Source organism: Bubalus bubalis, chromosome 7, assembly GCF_019923935.1.
Source record: "Bubalus bubalis isolate 160015118507 breed Murrah chromosome 7, NDDB_SH_1, whole genome shotgun sequence".
Classification (NCBI taxonomy): domain Eukaryota; kingdom Metazoa; phylum Chordata; class Mammalia; order Artiodactyla; family Bovidae; genus Bubalus; species Bubalus bubalis.
Genome location: NC_059163.1, coordinates 89,380,931 through 89,397,684, shown reverse-complemented (window position 1 = coordinate 89,397,684; position 16,754 = coordinate 89,380,931). Strand labels below are relative to the sequence as shown.

The window sequence follows — 16,754 nt, the reverse complement described above, 5'->3', positions numbered from 1 at the left end:
TAATGATCCAAACTATTATAGTATTTGGGTAATTCTGACAGTTTCGTCCTTTTTGAAGTGATAATTGTGTCATGAGCAAAATATCTGGACAAATGCCAAATGGCATTACCCAGAAAATGACAATCAATAAGAGCTTATTTAATAAAGCATTTGTCCAGAGAGTAGAACCCTATATGAACCAACAGTCAAGAATTCTGCATGACCTCACTTTGTGCCGTGACTTGTTTTGTGAATTGGAAAAATCAGTTAACCTCTTGATGCTTCAGATCAGTCATCTATGAACTGAGAAGAGTAACATTTGCCACCTAACTCACCAGTATTTTATGAAGGTTAATGAGCTTCAGAGTTTATGAAATGACTTTTCTTCTTGGATTGAAAGTCTCTTGAAGAGTATTAAATAGCACTGCTATATTTTTCTTAATACATAAATATTATTTATTACAATATAATAAATAAACTATCCTTTGGAAGACCCATGAAGTTACAAAATATGTGAGAAGGTACTTCCAGTAGGGTTACCCCACATTAACCATGTTATCTGAGGGGTGAGAAAAGTCTCAGAATCACTGCCACCAAACAGAATTCACCTCTATTGTTAGTTTCTCAAACTTCTGTGGCCCAATAACACATGCAAGTTAGAGTTCTTCCAACTTCAATTTAAAATATCTTAGTTCTAATCAACCTGTTAAACTCTGTTATCTATTGGTACAGCTTTATGAGTTAAATATTAAAAAGAAAAAAATTTTTCTCCACTGAAAAAAGGTGACTGCTCTTTATTCCCACATTGAATGAATAATTAAGTTTTGACAGAAATTCACAAAAGTAAGGTGATTTGGTGAAAGGGGGAAATGTGTCCTGTCACTCTGCATTTTCTGAAACAGTTTTGCCAAATCTTTTCATGAGATAAAGAGCATTTGTAATAGCACAAATTTGATAGGATTCTGAATTTTAGGTCTAATGCTATAAATCCTATGTTTTATGGATTTTTAAATTTTATATTAATTATTTTCAAATTTGAATGAAGGAAAATTAATTTTCCTTCATTAATTAATTACAGAATGTAATTTTCATGCTGTTAATTTTTTTTTTAATTTTAGAAAGAGAGGTGTCAACATATAAGCTATTTAAGCAACATTTCTTTTTTTTTTTTTTTTTTTTAACAGCAAAATAAAATCCTTTATTTCCTGAGTTCAAAACTCTTATATAAAATTATTTTATAAAATTATATATAAACTCTAATATAAAATTAAAAAACAGTATGGTCACATTATGAACTTGTCTAGTCATAAGTACACAGTTACAGAGTTTCCCAATGATAAATGATAAATGATAGTTCATCTTTTTCCTTTGAGTACCAACTAACTCCTATTATATTTTCCATTAGGACAATGTGTGTGTCCTCAGTTGCTTCAGTTGTGTTAACTCTTTGCTGCCCTGTGGACTGTAGCCTGCCAGGCTCCTCTGTCCATAGGATTCTCCAGGCAAGAATCCCGGAGTGGTTTGCCATGCCCTCCTCCAGGGAATCTTCCTGACCCAGGGATCGAACCTACACCTCCTGTGTCTCTTGCATTGCAGGTAGATTCTTTACCCCCTGAGCCACGTGAGAAGCTCATTAGTACAATATGTATTTGTAAAAACACATCTCACATATTTCCCCTACTTTATTTTATAAGCATAATAAAAGGAAACCTAATACGGAAAGTACAAAATACATATATTTTGCTCTTTTTACTTCTCTCCCAATAGGAGAAAGAGCCTATGTAAAAAGAAAAGTATGCTCTTGTTTTTTCCTGACCATGGAAATCAGAGACATTATCTGATTGTATTCTCAGTCTAAAATAAATACAAGTTTTAGAGCACATTGTCTTAAAAGTTAACAGAAAAATATACAAACTAATTTTTTTTCTTTTTTTTAATTTTATTTTATTTTTAAACTTTACAATATTGTATTAGTTTTGCCAAATATTGAAATGGATCTGCCACGGGTATACATGTATTCCCCATCCTGAACCCTTCTCCCTCCTCCCTCCCCATACCATCCCTCTGGGTCTTCCCAGTGCACCAGCCCCAAGCATCCAGTATCGTGCATCGAACCTGGACTGGTGACTCGTTTCATACATGATAGTATACATGTTTCAATGCCATTCTCCCAAATCTTCCCACCCTCTCCCTCTCCCACAGAGTCCATAAGACTGTTCTATACATCAGTGTCTCTTTTGCTGTCTCGTATACAGGGTTATTGTTACCATCTTTCTAAATTCCATATATATGTGTTAGTATACTGTATTGGTGTTTTTCTTTCTGGCTTACTTCACTCTGTATAATAGGCTCCAGTTTCATCCATCTCATTAGAACTGATTCAAATGAATTCTTTTTAATGGCTGAGTAATACTCCATTGTGTATATGTACCATGGCTTTCTTTTTTTTTTTTAATTTTATTTTTAAACTTTACAATATTGTATTAGTTTTGCCAAATATCAAAATGGATCCGCCACAGGTATACATGTGTTCCCCATACTGAACCCTCCTCCCTCCTCCCTCCCCATACCATCCCTCTGGGTCGTCCCAGTGCACCAGCCCCAAGCATCCAGTATCGTGCATCGAACCTGGACTGGCGACTCGTTTCATACATGATATTTTACATGTTTCAATGCCATTCTCCCAAATCTTCCCACCCTCTCCCTCTCCCACAGAGTCCATAACACTGTTCTATACATCAGTGTCTCTTTTGCTGTCTCGTATACAGGGTTATTGTTGCCATCTTTCTAAATTCCGTATATATGCGTTAGTATACTATATTGGTGTTTTTCTTTCTGGCTTACTTCACTCTGTCTAATAGGCTCCAGTTTCATCCACCTCATTAGAACTGATTCAAATGTATTCTTTTTAATGGCTGAGTAATACTCCATTGTGTATATGTACACAGCTTTCTTATCCATTCATCTGCTGATGGACATCTAGGTTGCTTCCATGTCCTGGCTATTATAAACAGTGCTGCGATGAACATTGGGGTACACGTGTCTCTTTCCCTTCTGGTTTCTTCAGTGTGTATGCCCAGCAGTGGCATTGCTGGATCATAAGGCAGTTCTATTTCCAGTTTTTTTGAGGAATCTCCACACTGTTCTCCATAGTGGCTGTACTAGTTTGCATTCCCACCAACAGTGTAAGAGGGTTCCCTTTTCTCCACACCCTCTCCAGCATTTATTACTTGTAGACTTTTGGATAGCAGCCATTCTGACTGGCGTGAAATGGTACCTCATAGTGGTTTTGATGTGCACTTCTCTGATAATGAGTGATGTTGAGCATCTTTTCATGTGTTTGTTAGCCATCTGTATGTCTTCTTTGGAGAAATGTCTATTTAGTTCTTTGGCCCATTTTTTGATTGGGCCATTTATTTTTCTGGAATTGAGCTGTAAGAGTTGATTGTATATTTTTGAGATTAGTTGTTTGTCAGTTGCTTCATTTGCTATTATTCTCTCCCATTCTGAAGGCTGTCTTTTCACCTTGCTTATAGTTTGCTTTGTTGTGCAGAAGCTTTTAAGTTTAATTAGGTCCCATTTGTTTATTTTTGCTTTTATTTCCAATATTCTGGGAGGTGGGTCATAGAGGATCCTGCTGTGATGTATGTCGGAGAGTGTTTTGCCTATGTTCTCCTCTAGGAGTTTTAGAGTTTCTGGTCTTACGTTTAGATCTTTAATCCATTTTGAGTTTATTTTTGTGTATGGTGTTAGAAAGTGTTCTAGTTTCATTCTTTTTATACAAACTAATTTTAAAAGTGTTGGAGTATCACCCACCCAAGGACTGTTACGGATAGGGAATTCACTTGTTTGGGCTCCCAAAGTATATAACCATATAAAGATGAAACTGAGAGATTTTGAAGAACGTTCACCCACTATAGACAGTATGTTCTTCTTTGCTCTTTCCTAAGCTGTGGAAAATTCTGAAAGAGATGGGAATACCAGACCACCTGACCTGTCTCTTGAGAAACCTGTATGCAGGTCAGGAAGCAACAGTTAGAACTGGACATGGAACAACAGACTGGTTCCAAATAGGAAAAGGAGTACGTCAAGGCTTTATATTGTCACCCTGCTTATTTAACTTATATGCAGAGTACATCATGAGAAGCGCTGGGCTGGAAGAAGCACAAGCTGGAATCAAGATTGCCGGGAAAAATGTCAAAAACCTCAGATATGCAGATGACACCACAGTTATGGCAGAAAGTGAAGAGGAACTAAAGAGTCTCTTGATGAAAGTGAAAGAGGAGAGTGAAAAATTTGGCTTAAAGCTCAACATTCAGAAAACGAAGATCATGGCATCCGGTCCCATCACTTCATGGGAAATAGATGGGGAAACAGTGGCAGACTTTATTTTTCTGGGCTCCAAAATCACTGCAGATGGTGATTGCAGCCATGAAATTAAAAGATGTTTACTCTTTGGAAGGAAAGTTATAACCAACCTAGAGAGCATATTGAAAAGCAGAGACATTACTTTGCCAGCAAAGGTATGTCTAGTCAAGGCTTTGGTTTTTCCAGTGGTCATGTATGGATGTGAGAGTTGGACTGTGAAGAAACCAAAGAATTGATGATTTTAAACTGTGGTGTTGGAGAGGACTCTTAAGAGTCCCTTGGACTGCAAGGAGATCCAACCAGTCCATTCTGAAGGAGATCAGCCCTGGGTGTTCTTTGGAAGGAATGATGGTAAAGCTGAAACTCCAGTACTTTGGCCACCTCATGGGAAGAGTTGACTCATTGGAAAAGACTCTGATGCTGGGAGGGATTGGGAGCAGGAGGAGAAGGGGACGACAGAGGATGAGATGGCTGGATGGCATCACCGACTAGATGGACGTGAGTTTGAGTGAACTCCAGGAGATGGTGTTGGACAGGGAGGCCTGGCGTGCTGCAATTCATGGGGTAGCAAAGAGTCGGACACGACTGAGTGACTGAACTGAACTGAAAGATACAGGCAATCTTCCCAGGTGCAGCCAACCTTCAGCCCAAGTCCTTGTGGACACATCTAGACTGCACTTAACCTGAATAACCACGTATGTTTTCTTGCTCCTGCAGGAAAAGATATAAGAAGTCTGTCTCTTAAAACACTCCAGGTAGAGTCTCAGCCTTGGCACTGCTGCCCAGAGACTGCTGAGTCCCATGCGTCTGCCATACCTACTCCAGACACAGAACATAGATAAAAATATACTGGTGCAGAAGGCCAAACTGGCCAAGCAGGCTGAGCGAGATGATGATATGGCAGCCTGTATGAAGTCTGTAACTGAGCAAGGAGCTGAATTATCCATTGAGGAGAGGAGTCTTCACTCAGTGAAGACTTATATGCTTATAAAAAGGTTGTAGGAGCCTGTAGGTCATCTTGGAGGCTTGTCTCAAGTATTGATCAAAAGATAAAGGTGCTGAGAGATAACAGCAGATGGTTCAAGAATACAGAGAGAAAATGGAGACAAAGCTGAGAGATATCTGCAATGATATACTGTTTCTTTTGGGAAAGTTCTTGATCCCCAGTGCTTCACAAGCAGAGAGCAAAGTCTTCTATTTGAAAATAAAAGGAGACTACTACTGTTCTTTGGCTAAGGTTGTTGCTGGTGATAATAAGAGAGGGATTGTGGATCAGTCATGGCAAGCATACCAAGAAGCTTTTGAAATCAGCAAAAAGTAAATACAACTAACACATCCTATCAGATTGGATCTCTCCCTTAACTTCTGTGTTCTATTATGAGATTTTGAAGTTCCCTGAGAAAATTGGCTCTCGTGCAAAAACAGCATTTGATGGAGCCATTGCTGAACTTGATACATTAAGCAAAGGGTCACACAAAGACAGCACGTTAATAATACAGTTACTGAGAGACAACTTGACCTGTGGACACTGGATACCCAAAGAGATGAAGCTGAAGCAGATGAAGAAGAAAATTGCCCAGCCTTCCAAATTTTTTCTGCCTCATTGTAAAACTTGCACCATAGACCATCTGTCATCTATGCTATCTACTGATAATTATTTATGATTTCTCACAGGTTAATGTTACTGCTGTTTGAATTTCTATATGTTCCATGTGTTTTTTATGTTTAATATTGGAGGAGTAGAGCCAGTTAACAGGCTTCCCTAGTAGCTCAGCTGGTAAAGAATCTGCCTGCAATGCAGGATACCCCAGTTCAATTCCTGGGTCAGGAAGACCCCCTGGAAAGGGATAGGCTACCCACTCCAGTATTCATGGGCTTCCCTGGTAGCTCAGATGGGAAAGAATCCACCCGCAATGCAGGAGACCTGGGTTTGATGCCTGGGTTGGGAAGTTCCCCTGGAGGAGGGTATGGCAACCCACTCCAGTATTCGTGCTTAGAGAATGAATCCCCATGGACAGAGTAGCCTGGAGGGCTTGGTGAGGTCACAAAGAGTTGGACATGACTGAGTGACTAAGCCCAGCATAGAGCCAATTAACATATCGGGAGTTATCTGTTCTCATCTTGAGGTGGCCAATATGGGGACATGGAAATTTTATACAAGTTATAAAAGCTTGGCTTCTGTTTCTGAGTAGTCATGTATGGATGTGAGAGTTGGACCATAAAGAAGGCTGGGTGCTGAAGAATCGATGCTTTTGAACTCTGGTATTTGAGAAGGCTCTTTAAGACTCTCCTTGAAACCCCTTGGACTGCAAGGAGCTCAAAACAGCCCATCCTAAAGGAAATTAATCCTGACTATTCATTGGAAGGACTGATGCTGAAGCTGAAGCTCCAATACTAAGGCCACCTGATGTGAAAAACCAACTCATTAGAAAAGACCCTGATGCTGAGAAAGACTGAAGGCAGGAGGAGAAGGGGATGACAAAGGATGAGATGGTTGGATTGCATCACCAACTCAATGGACATGAGTTTGAGCAAGGTTCAGGAGATGGTGAAGGCCAGGGAAGCCTGGCGTGCTGCAGTCCATGTGGTCGCAGAGTCGGACTAAACTGAGTGACTAAACAAGAAATAAAAGTTTGGCATAGTACTTTTGGTACATTGTGGCTTCACAAGGGCCAGTATTAAAACTGCTTCCATGTCTAAGCAAAGAAAGCTGCCTACACATTGGTTTGTCCTGGTGGGGGATAAAAGAGATAGTGGGCTCCGGTCACAGGTGTAGCTGTGGGTACTTTAAGATTCGAAGCGCTTATGTGGCTGTAGTAGAAATGGATGTCCCATGAGCATTACACGTTAAACCAGGTGTTATCCGTGGAATATCCATTCTCAATGTGCTCACTGTTGACAACAGTTACAGAAGTGTTCGTTTAGCTGTGACCCAATTTTCCCCGGATAAGGGCAGAAATAATTCATATCCCATTATTTGTAGTTACCTGCTGTTTGTTTTCATTATTTTTGCTATACTCATTTTATTTATATTTAAATGCTTTAGGCAACCTAAGAACAGGAAAAGATGCAGTAAAAATGAATTGTCTGATATCCATTGCTTCATGCATATCAAGCAGGGCAGTAAAACACAAAAACGTGTATTTAACTTTTCAGTTTAGTTTTTTTTTAATTATTCTTGCCTAACATGTCTGTACTATAAAACTAGTTAACAGGGAAATAACTTGAGATGATGGCTAGCTTTGTCTAATGTCTTAAGAGATTGTCAAGAATAATCCAAGCATAATTGTTAAGAACATGTGTATTAAGTTTGTGTAAATGGAATAGAAGTTTTATTCCATGGACTTTTCAGCTACTTTCTCTACAGCTTTTCATGTAAATTAGTCTTTTGGTTCTGAAACTTCTCTAAAGAAAATTGTACATTTTTGGAAATTTACTCCTTATTCCCTCTTGGCAGCTAAGGGGCTTTTACCAAGTTTGAATATGAAGTTTATTATAACAACAAAATACTACTAAGATAAATACTACTGTTCCTAACCAGGTCTCATATCAATCCTTTCCCCTGAAATAAAATGTTTTTCTTTTCAGAACAAGGGGATTGTTTGAAAAAAATAATACATTATATTAAAATTTTTTTGGTATATGGCATTTTCTAATTTAGGAAGCCACAATGTTCTTGATCCATCATCATGGCAACTGGATAGCTTTAACTGCCAGTTTAGTACTTTGAAATCACTTTTGTTTTTAAGAATTTCTGGATACTTGTAGCGTGCCTTCAATTTTGATACATTATTCTCTCTATGTTTCAGGAGCACAGGATTGCTTCTTTTTTAGCCTTCTGTCTGTCACCAACCATTCCTACTTGGTAGTCATGTATTGATGTTACATAGGATGTTATAGAAAAACCTGAATGAACTTTTTGGCCAACCCAGTACTTGGGAGAAAGATTGCATGGTCTTTCTGGCTCCACTCTGTTCAAGGACACCCTGCTTCCTTTGCTTGCATCTCTCAAACTATTTCCCTCTTTCTTTTCACTGCAGCAAATCTTTCCTTAGTTGATGAGACTGTTTATCTCCCTATAAACCCTACCTATCTTGAATCATCTGTCATTGTCTTTACCTTTAAAATCCTGCCTCTTCCTCTCTTTAAATACTGATGGGACTAAGTTATACCCAAAACTCACCCTTTATTTCCTCAGTACCTTGCAAAAAACATCAAACAAAAATATTATTTTAAAAGAGGTGTACTTTTTTCCCTCTAGAATGTAAGCTCCCTGAGAGCAGGGACAATATTCTCTGTATGTTCTAAGGTGCCTAGTATACCATAAATGATCAATACATACTGATTATGGGGAAAAAAACTCCAAGTATTATAATCATGAATAGATAACCAGACAGCTAAATAGTTAAAGCAGGCGTCCTTAATTCAGAACAGGTCTTTTCTAAAGTGCAGAATTTATGCTTCATTTTCTTTCTCCCCTTAAGGAAATGTGACGCTGTGGTTCCCATATACCAGTTCTCAGACCAGGGTTGGCTTTGAGCAAATCTTCACAAGTTCAGGACCAAACAAGAAAAATAAAGACAAAATTTTTATGTGTGTGATGGTAAAGTTGTCAATTATTTTGTCTTGTGAATATAATTCTTTTAGTCCGAGCATTTGTCTTCCTAATTTTTTGTTGTAATGAAGTGACTCATCTAAAATAGTGATGTGGGACAGACTTTCTTAATATATATATTAAAAAATCAGTTAGCAAACCTGCTTTGTGCCTGGTTCTTCCCCAGGTCCACTTTTAGAAAGGGAATGTTCTGATTTCCATCTGAAATCCAGAAGTTTAAGACTCTTTGGTTTTAGATATCTTTATAATAGTTTTAGTCAGCAGGAGAATGAAGGTTCATAATATCATTATAGGTATAACAGAGATGTTTTATTGTTATTTAGATCATGGCATCTGGTCCCATCACTTCATAGCAAACAAATGGGGAAACAGTGAGAGACTTTTTTGGGGCTCCAAAATCACTGCAGACGGTGACTGCAGCCATGAAATTAAAATATACTTGCTCCTTGGAAGAAAAGCTATGACCAAACTAGACAACATATTAAAAAGCAGGAACATTACTTTGCAAACAAAGGTCCGTCTAGTCCAAGCTATGGTTTTTCCAGTAGTCATGTATGGATCTGAAAAGCTATGAGTGCTGAAGAATTGATGCTTTCAAATTGTGATGTTGGAGAAGACTCTTGAGAGTCTCTTGGACTGCAAGGATATCAAACAAGTCAATTCTAGAGGAAATCAGTCCTGAATATTCATTGGAAGGACTGATGCTGAAGCTGAAACTCCAATACTTTGGCCACCTGATGCAGTGTTGACTCATTGGAAAAGACCCTGATGCTGGGAAAGACTGAAGGCAGGAGGAAAAGGGAATGACAGAGGATGAGATGGTTGGATGGCATCACTGACTCAATGGACATGTTTGAGTAAGCTCCAGGAGATGGTGAAGGACAGGGAAGCCTGGCGTGCTGCATTCCATGGGGTGTCAACGAGTTGGACTTGATTGAGTGACTGAACTTAACCAAGAATTTATTAACATGAAAAAATAATAAATAGCATTTATATTGTCTGCAATATTGCTAAAAAAATATTTTTAAATGAGCAAATTTGGTAGGTGACACATAAATTTGGTTCCTCTTTTTTTTTCTAGATGAATTATGATTGATTTTAATCATACCTAATCTGTGACTGATATGACAAATTTCTTTTAAAATGTATTAGAAAAAAATACTGTTGGGGAGAAAAACTGTTTGGGGACAATATGTGAAATGAAAGATTATGCCATAAATTAATCAGAAATTACTCTGGATAAGGCAAACCAACCCAGACAGTCCATCAGTGTCATTTGACAACTGTCAGTCAAAGAGCCCAAGTCAAAGACCTGTAATAACTGACTCGAATATTCACCAAACATTAAGATGTTCTTTTTGGAATGTGACATTTCAGAATGAAGCTTACTGGGTTTAACAACAATTCTGTGTTTAGTAAAGGAAGAGAAATGTCTGTGGCTTGTAGAAAAATTTTGGATACCTTCTAGATACTTAACAAACACCTATTGGAATGTAACTCTAATTTTGTTGTACAGCCTGATTTCAAGTTTGTTTTGTTTTTAATGATTTCTTTCAGTTATTAGGTAACCATGCATCTTATAAAATCTCATACGGCAGTTTTAATATGTTCATAGGAAAAAACCCCACTGCAAGCCATCACAGGTTTCTGGCTTATTACCGTGTTGACCATTGTCTGCCCAGAGGAAATGTTAATGTCCACCACTAAATAGATAAAGCAGAGTCCTTACTGATCACCGAATGACAGTTTTACAAGGCCACATTTTTTTGAAATTTGTATTAAGTTGATGGGTTGGTTTTCCCCCTGTGTAAGTAAGGAAAGCTTGGTAACATTGTGGAATCTTTGCTGGGACTAACTTTATCTGCATATTTTTGGTCTCTTTAGACCAAAAAATGTTAGTGCTGGAAAATTCCTGGACAGTGGTTTTAGAGGTACATGGCCATAAAAGAGAAGTATTTCCTTCTTTTTACTGCTTGACTTAGCAAAATAAACTCATTTCAGTTTTATAAAATGCAGGCAAGAATTCAATTGTAAAGGACCCTTATTTTTACTTTAAACAATTTAATCTTTTGCCTTTACATAACCTTTTAATATTATCTTTTAATAAAGAGAATAGGCTACATAATGGTACTTTTGGCATTGCAAAGGGCTTTGAAAATATAATTTTAAACCCAATATATATTGCATGCTAAGTACATGGACAGGAAGTTTGGTTTGGAGAGTAATTATATCAGACTACCAATCAGAAGGTTGAACGTACTGTCCTCATTCTTTGGTTGAGGTAATTGTTTTTCCAAATTTATTGTGCTATCCCGAGATTTCTCACCTGTGACAGAGGGCTACTGAGAAATAAAACGGGTGTGGGGGTGAAAGGGGGAGGGAGGAAGTGGAGAGAGAGAACGACGTTTTAGAGTATTACTTACATAACAGTAGACTTCATCTTTTCCCCAGTGTTTAGTAATGTACAAATACATTGGGAGGTCCAATCTCAAAATAATAACCAAATATGAGGAAAATGGGCATAGTAAATAAATCTGTGCTTATGTAGTGTCCCTATTAAGACTGGAAAATATTAAACTATGAGAAAGTATTCCTTTCATACAGGGAGTCCACTGTATATTTTTCCTTTTTGGTAGGTCAATTTAATTTCAATTTGTATATTCAGTGTTGGAGGAAAAACATGTTTTGGTGAGGAATAAATCAATTCCATCAAGGAAATGGCATCAGGCACATTATAGCCAAAGGGGCTCATTTTCTGACACAAATACAAGGTCATTTAGCTATCTTATCTTCTAAACTAATTCTGACTCAGATGACCCAGTTTCCTTGAAGAGAGAACTAATGGGGGTCTTTCCCAGGCAAGATTCTGAATAATTTGACTCAATTAGCTTTGCCACTGCATTTTGGTGAGAATCTTCTATTTTGATAAAGCAGCTAAGAAAAATCTATATATCCAATGTCAAGTCTCAAGGAAGAAATTTTCTTTCTTTCTTTCTTTCTTTTAAATTTTATTTTATTTTTAAACTTTACATAATTGTATTAGTTTTGCCAAATATAAAAATGAATCGGCTAGTAGGGTACTTGCCCAAGGATATGTAAAATCCTGTTCATCAAAAGACCTAGAATGTTCTGGAGATTTCAGGAATTTTCTGACCCTCTGTGTCAGACTCTCAAGCAGAGTTTGGTCTACTCCATCACCCCAGAGATAAAACCCTTCAATTCTAAAGAAAATCAACCCTGAATATTCATTGGAAGGACTGATGTTGAAGCTGAAGCTCCAGTACTTTGTCTACCTGATGTAAAGAGCTGACTCAATGGAAATGACCCTGATGCTGGGAAAGATTGAAGGCAAAAGGAGAAGGGGGCAGCAGAGAATGAGATGGCTAGATAGCATTACCGTCTTTGACTCAATGGACATGAGTTTAAGCAAACTTTGCATAAGAGTAGACAGAGGAGCCTGGTAGGCTCTAGTCAATGGGGTTGCAAAGAGTTGGACATGACTTAGATGAACAACAACAACCATTACCCTAGACATACGTTCAGGGAAAAAATGCAATTACAGGAGACTTGAGGTTCCTCAGATGATTTTATTCTTTGCCTTTTTTATTATAAATCAAAGGATAAAAAATAAAAGTTTGATAATATATGTTAATCTGTGACCACTGGGTATAATAGTTGGTTAAAACTGCCATAACAAGTACCACAAACTGGGTACACAAACTTAACCAAACTTTATTGTCTCAACAACACCAAGAGTAGAATTTTGAGATGAGGTGTTGGCAGGCTTGGTGCTTTCTGAAGGAGGGGAATCTGTTCTGTGCCTCTCTCCTAGTCACTAAAACTAGCTCGCTAGTCTTTGCTGTTCCTTGGCTTACAGACACATTACCCAGTCTCTGCTTCATGTTCAAAAAGTGGTCTCCTTTTGTATCTGTATTCAAATTTCCCCTTTTTATTAAGGACACAATCATACTGGATTATGTCCCACTCTAGTGACCTCATCTTAACCTGATCATCTGCAAAAAACCCTATTTCCAAATAAGGTCACCAGAACTGCCTTAGGTTCTCAGGCAGCACAGTGGTAAAGAACCCGCCTGCCAGTGCAGGAGATGCAAGAGATGCAGGTTCAATCCCTGGTTTGGGAAGATCCCCTGAGTAGGAAGTGGCAACCCACTTCAGTATTCTTGAATGGAAAATCTGGGGACAGAGGAGCCTGACAGGCCACAGTCCATGGAGTCACAAAGAACTGGACACAACTGAACATGCACACACGCCAGAACTGCAGGCGGGGAACTTCAGCATCTTTTGTGGGCATGCAGTTCAACCTATAAGGCTGGATTTATCCAGTCTGACATTTGCATTTCAATCATGTTACACTCTAAGATGTACAGGTTAGAATACTGCTGCTGTTGCTAAGTCACTTCAGTCGTGTCTGACTCTGTGCGACCCCATACGGGCAGCCCACCAGGCTCCCCTGTCCCTGGGATTCTCCAGGCAAGAACACTGGAGTGGGTTGCCGTTTCCTTCTCCAATGCATGAAAGTGAAACGTGAAAGTGAAGTCGCTCAGTCGTATCTGACTCTTAGAGACCCCATGGACTGCAGCCCACCAGGCTCCTCCATCCATAGGATTTTCCAGGCAACAGTACTGGAGTGGGATACCATTGCTTTCTCCGTAGAATACTGGGATCTCCTTATAAGGATTACATTATATAAAAAAGAAGAGGATAGACAAAGAGAGGCTAGAGAAAGCATCTAAGACAAAATCAACTTAGTTTTGAAATAGTCACTTCCTTTTAGATTAAATACATACCTTTGAAATTTGTCCTTACTGTCACTTTTTAGTTCTTACCCTTATCACCTAATGAAATTTCTATTAACACATAATCCAAATTTTAAAAAACTTAATTTTGGCCAAAGTTTGGTGGCTTTTCAATCTGATCCATTTTAATAATCAAAGACATCCTAGGCAATGTATATTTGTTTCTCTGCTAGACTTATATATACATTTCTAAGGACAAATACAGAGCAGAGAAATACCTCAATGTAAATAACACATTGGTTCTTAGATAAACAGGCAGGACTGTACTGAATCCCCTGGTTTTCTTTCCAATCACTCTGCTGTATCAACCGATTTCTTCACTATTGATTGAATCAGCTGAGCAGACAATCTGATTTTGTCATTAAGACAACTGAAAATACCAGACTGACTCTTTTTGATATGTTTTATTTAAGCATAATTATTGTCAGAGTGTTCTCCAATCCTCCATTTGACTGCAGAACAAATGAAAGGCATTTCCCCCCCACATTTTACTAAGAACAAAAAATAAAGTGGACTTTATGGTTGATTTACCTAAATAGTAGTACAAGTTTGCCAACAATTTAAAAACTTAAACCTAGGAGCCTAACTTGACTGTGTCTGGAACTAAACAGATTCAGAATTAATGAGCTAACGTCTGGAAATACTGAGTTTCCAGAAAAGAAAAAAAAAAAAAAAGCAGCATTGCCTTTGGCATAAAGACAGTTATTAAGAACAACAAACAAACAAAAATAAGAATACACGAACTTCAGACATTCCAATGACCCATGTATTGCCTCCAAATTTTAGTCTACCAGAGTGGTGAACAGGGTGTTCTTGTTCCATTGTGTTCACGTTTATTCAGTTAAAGTATATCTCTGAGTGAAGACCAATGATCATATTGGGTGGTTAGCATCCTTCCTAGCTCTACAAGTTCCCTGCAAATATCATCTATTACTCTTCAAAATGATCCAGGCAAGAAATCATACATCTCATCTCAAAAACTGTTCTTGAAAATAAGAATTTATATCCTCCAATAAGAGTGTCTACTATACATCTAGGCACTTAAGTTTTTCCTCCTAGTTTTTATTTTGGAGATCTTGTCAGCGAGTGAGCAATTAAAAAACCATCTAAACTAGTCAGGAAGCAACCCCCTGTCAAGATGGTATTTATGGACAACTCTCTGACATGTTTGTTTTACAAATTAACATTAAACCTTCAAATAACAAGAGCTTGGTGTGATTTTCTGTGAAGCAAACAGGAAGCTCTAAGTCTTTCACTGTATTGAGGGTTCCCTTTTTATTTACATAGTGATATATTATGTTTATCTTATTAGCACAATGAAAATATTAGTAGCCACCCATAAATACAGCTCTGATAAAAGGTACTTCGTTTCAGAGTCACTAATCTATATTAATACCATTTGGTCAAGGTCCTGTAACAGCTGTTAGGATTTCAACCCCTATAGGTCAGAGAAAGAAGATGGGAAAATCCTTAATAAAATGTTGTTAGAAGCTACAGGTGGGAAATAAAGAAGCTCTTGTGACCTGTAATCTTATTCCCTCATAAAGTCACCAAGAGAGCACAGCAGCTTCTGCAGTTGAAATTAGACAACACACTAGTGGCTTTTCAATCTCAACTTTTACAGTTCGATGTTATCATTTTCAGTGAAGAACAAATGAAGGATACAGCAGCTCTGCCCAAGATGCTCTCTCTGGGTTTAATCAGCCCACTCAACCACATGAGTAACTCTGCCTTAACAGTATTTTTTGTATTCCCACTTATAAACAATGTAGGCTTCTTTCTGATCTGTTCATAAACAAACATCAGATTCTCAACATGCTGTATTTGGGTTTTATCTTTTTTTTATGCCAAATACATCTGAAGAAAATAATTTCCTTTAAAACATTTAATACTAAGTCAGATCAACTTAATAATGGGAGTTGACATGAGATCATAAAATCTACCTGAGACAACAGCTTTGGCGTCAATGTACGGGCCTACCATACTGACACTCCGTATTAAAAACAAAAGAAAGAAAAGGGCCACAAACAAGTGTCTGACCAAATAAGAGTCCTGGCGATAACTGTACCCCTTTAGAGATGCGTCCATGAGCTCCTGCCCAAAGAGTAGCAGGCTTTCACTTGGCCCCGTCCTCACAGTCATTAGCGATGGCGAAAAACTGCTATATGTCTGCTGCATACAACTGGGCCCTGAGGGGTGTAAGCTTGCTGCTTCATTTTGCTCAGAAGAGTCTGTGACTCATTTTTTTGGCCCCAAAGGGAAAATGAATGCTTGCTGGGATATCACCACTGACATACTGTTCTTTCTTTCATAAAACTAATGTCTTATGTTTTTTCCCTTTGATTTTGGAAGAATATTTAGCAAAATATAAAATAAAGAGGCCAAAAAGAAAAACAAAATATTCTTGTAGGAACAGTTAGGAAAGGGTCAATAGCAATTTTCTGTTTTATTTTTCTCCCCATTTATAAAAAGCATCTCTGGATTTACTACATCACATCAAAGTCACATTTTAAAAATGTTTGATTAATGCCAAAATGGTTTTTTTAAAACATAGCTTCAGATTATCAGCTTTAAAATTTCTGCCATAGAATAATAGAACAAGTTAAAATAAGCTCTTGGTGTTCTGGGTAACACAACTTTTTTTTTTTTTAACACACAGATACACTACTTTTTTTTTTTTTTTTTTGCTAAAAGTTAACTATGTAGTAGAAAGAATAGAATTTAATATTGTTATTGGAGGAAAATAACATTTCATAGATTTAATTTGCTATCAAGCATTTTCATAATATTAAGGTTTGGATTTAACATAAGCTTAAGGTTTGTCATATGCAATTTCCATTTATTTACAATGTATAGGACAACTTGTCTAAGATCAGTTGGCTCTGTGAGCAGTTTACTTGACAAATTATGTCAAATATTTGCTTTCTGAAATCCTGAGAATTGGTTGAGTATAATTGTACTTCATGTTGGCAAAA

At 37.7% G+C, this 16,754-nt stretch overlaps 1 pseudogene; it reads left to right on the top strand.

Moving 5' to 3' along the window:
* Positions 1–5,148: 5,148 nt before the first annotated feature.
* Positions 5,149–5,956, top strand: LOC102401022 (annotated as a pseudogene).
* Positions 5,957–16,754: the final 10,798 nt, after the last annotated feature.